We start from the raw sequence: 3,663 nt of genomic DNA on the forward strand, positions 1-3,663 counted from the left end.
AAAAAATAAAGCTATAAACATGCGGTAAGGCGGTGTGCTAATTTTCTCGCGAAAAGTACGGCTCCATGCGCACGACGTGAACAACCTCGGGTTTCTGCTGGCGACGAGTAGTAGAAAAGCTGTCCGGAAGCACTTCGTACGTGACGTCACTCAGCTGACGGAGCACTTTGTATGGACCAAAGTACTGTTTCAGAAGTTTCTCGTATAGTTCACGACGCCGAATCGGAGTCCAGAGCCACACTGTCGCCCGGTTCGAAAGTCACTACACGATGGCGGTGATCGGCCTTGCTGATTCCGGATGCGTGCCCTCGCCAGCTGTCGCGCTTCTTCTGCACGTTGAGTAAACTCCTCGGCGCCAACTTCGAGGTCACGGCCGCCATGGGGCAACATGGCTTCCAGCATTGTCAAAACTTCGCAGTCATACAATAGGGAGAACGGCGTCATTTGTGGTTGTTTCCTGCTGCGCCGTGTTGTACGCAAACGTGACGTACGGCAGGATGTCATCCCAAGACCGATGTTCAGCATCCACGTACATGGACGTCATGTCGGCGAGAGTTTTGTTCAGACATTTTGTCAAGCCATTAGTTTGTGGATGGTAGGCCGTTGACCTGCGATGGGTAGTGCCGCTCAGCTGCATGACAGATTCCAGCAGTTTGGCAGTAAAAGCAGTGCCTCGGTCCGTTATTAAAACTGTCGGGGCGCCGTGCCTCAGGACGATGCATTCGATAAAAAATTTCGCTGCCTGGATTGCCGTGCCGCTCTGGAGGGCCTGTGTTTCAGCATAACGCGTGAGGTGATATGTAGGACAATTATCCATCTGTTGCCCAAATCAGAATTTGGAAAAGGGCCCAACAGACCCATGCCAACTTGTTCAAGTGGGTATCTTGGCACTTGAACAGGATGCATGCAGTATTTTGATCTTGTATAAAACATTGTTTCGCATGCAAAACGATGACAGCGCTCTGGCGAAGAGACGGGGAACTTCTGTAGTACGCGCTTCGATAAGTGGTGCGAGAGCCGGGTCGTCATGTTGCTGCTGCGTAACAGTGAGCGCGTCAACGGCTGCGATAAGGGGGAAGTCTGGTTCTTCGTCTTCACGCGCAGCCTCGACAGGTGAGCGGTACAAGCAGTCGGCGTCGTTGTGCTGACGTCCGGACTTATACACGATGGTCGTGTCGAACTCCTGTAGCCTTAAACTCCATCGTGCAAGGCGTCCGGAGAGATCTCGCAAGTTCATTAACCAGCACAGAGATTGCTGGTTGCTCACTACTCGAAAGTGCCGGCCCTAGAGATAGGGTCAAAATTTCATCACCGCCCATACAACAGCCAGACATTCTTTTTCGGTGGTGAAATAGATCGATTCGGCACGGGACAAAGTCCGGCCCCTTACAAAAATGCATGTAGGGTTTCTATAGAAATTCGAAAGCGTTGTGTCAATACACGCTGTTGAAAGTCTGTTGATAATCGGCAACATCTTGGATGATGCAGTGTTGACCTCTTGTTGAGCGCTTATGAAATAGTGGCCCATGTGTTTCTTAAGAGCGCTTTTGGAATTCGCGCAACTGAAATTCTGTTGATTTCAGGCTCAAATGCTTCAGAAACTCTGCAAGTGACGCTTTTTGATTTTCTGCTACCTTTCCACTCCTGAACAACAGAAAATAGTACACGACCATCGGTTTGCCAGGAGCAGACACGGGGTGATTTTCATTAATGCAAAAGTAGTACAGTACATCTCCTAGCTGCGATAAGTCACCACATTCTATGTTCTGCCCGACCAATCAACAATCCTGTCTGATCAGTGCTGGTTAATGATAAGCATAGTGAGGCATAAAAGAACAAAACAGATCTTGATCTTTTAAGCCCCATTATACTTACTCACTCATTAACCTACACTAAACTGACTAAATTGTTGATTGATCGAGCAGAACATAGAATGTGTTGACTGACCGCAGCAAGGATATGTGCTGTTCTACTTTTGCATTAATGTAAACCACCTCGTGCCTGCTCCCGGCTAACCGTTGATCACGCAGCATTTTCTGTTAATCCGCAGCGGAAAGGGAACACAGAATAAAAAATGCGCGTTAATGAGAAAGAAAAAATATGCATCTTTGGTGAACCCATAACATGAGCTGGGCTGTTTATTTGCTTTATTTCAATTCATATGCAAGGTATGACGCCAGGCTATTCTTTGCGTAAAACGCTGATACGTCCGGGAACTCCTCGCATGTGATGCTGAAATAAACAATATAAATCATAATTAAGTTGCGGTATATACTAACTTAAAAATAGAGGAAAGGCATTTGTGCGCTGCTCCACGTCATAGCTCAAGAAATTTCTTGTCTAAAATGAGTTGTCACTGTCTTTCACTGCTTAGACGGCATCGACCGCCGCTTCCACAGCTCGGCAGCACTGCCACATCGTTCATTTCTCCCTGATAAACAATATATGCTGCCGTCAAAGATCCCATTGTGAATATAAATAGCAAAGTGCAAGTCACAAGCATTACTACCCAGAAAACTTGAAGCAGAATTACCAACTATAGGCACCAAAATGAGTGGAAACAAAAACAAACACTGCAAAAATGGTGGAGCTGCACAGATTCAATAATCCACAATGTGTGACAGAGGCATATTATGATCTCGATAATGTGTCCGTCTCAGCGCGAGTAGCGTATCGAAAGAGTACAGCACTGTGCCGAACAATCCGTCAAAAACGGTCACCTTGTAAAAGAAAGAAAATGTCGCCATCCCAACTGGCGTTCCATCGGCCCCAGCGTCCGCGTTAGAGACAAGCCTGGTTCTCTCTCTCTCCCTCCTTTTTTTCCGACGAGGCTGGCTTGCCTGCTAGAAATATTTACATGCTCGCTTCCCCTTGTAGCACACACTGTACAAGACTGGCACAAACACGAATAGGAAAAAGTAAAACTCTCACCAAAGTGCAGACGCTCCCTCCGCCCGTGCCGGCTTTTCGCCCAGAATCCAAAACGCCTGCGACTGTTGAACTTCTTAAACACGTCCTCCTTGCGCAGAAGCTGCCACCCAAGAGCGGATTCCTCCGAAGACTTAAATGCGTACGTTCGCGCTCAAATTTGAACAAAACGATCTTCGTGATAATCACCAGCGAAAAACCTACATACGGTGCTTCGCTCACAGTGCAAGATGCGACCACGGTGGCGGGAAAACGCCAACTGAACTGGCACATCGCCGCACTCAGCGTACCCGCGTCCGCGTGCAAAGAAAACAGGGCGCGGAAGAACAGCTTCGGTGAAAAGGGGGAGCCGCCGCCCCCGCTGCGCGAGCTATGCTGCAGCCAAGGTCATCTCCGTGAAGACAAACCACGGAGAAGGCAGAGAGCAGAGACCCAGAGGGAGCAACCCCTCCCCCCCTCCCCCTTTTTCCCCCCAGCCGACAGGAAGTAACTCTCGACCCTCCGGACATGCTGGCGCCGTTCGCGGCACGGGGGAAAGATGGGTGTGGACAGTAAAGGCAGTGGCCGAATGCTTCTTTGAAAAGACGAGTCGCGGATAGAAGACGCGTGTAATCCTATTTTTTTTTTCTTTTTATTTCATACGCGAATGTTTTTGCTATGCGTGTTAACTCTATAGTATGCGTGGGATCAATCCGTCATTATTAGAACCCCTCAATGTTTAAAGTGACTTCATTT

At 48.4% G+C, this 3,663-nt stretch overlaps 1 long non-coding RNA gene across 1 annotated transcript; it reads right to left on the minus strand.

Annotated features, from left to right (window-relative positions):
• Positions 1 to 2,107: 2,107 nt before the first annotated feature.
• On the minus strand, positions 2,108 to 3,068 carry LOC146205305 (uncharacterized). The gene is made up of 2 exons (XR_014703184.1): positions 2,721 to 3,068; positions 2,108 to 2,232 (listed from the first exon to the last, which is right to left on the minus strand). It is a non-coding gene; the product is annotated as an uncharacterized LOC146205305 (long non-coding RNA).
• Between the last annotated feature and the right edge of the window lie 595 nt (positions 3,069 to 3,663).

This window comes from Amblyomma maculatum, chromosome 1 (assembly GCF_055883805.1).
Source record: "Amblyomma maculatum isolate TAMU_Amacu chromosome 1, ASM5588380v1, whole genome shotgun sequence".
Classification (NCBI taxonomy): domain Eukaryota; kingdom Metazoa; phylum Arthropoda; class Arachnida; order Ixodida; family Ixodidae; genus Amblyomma; species Amblyomma maculatum.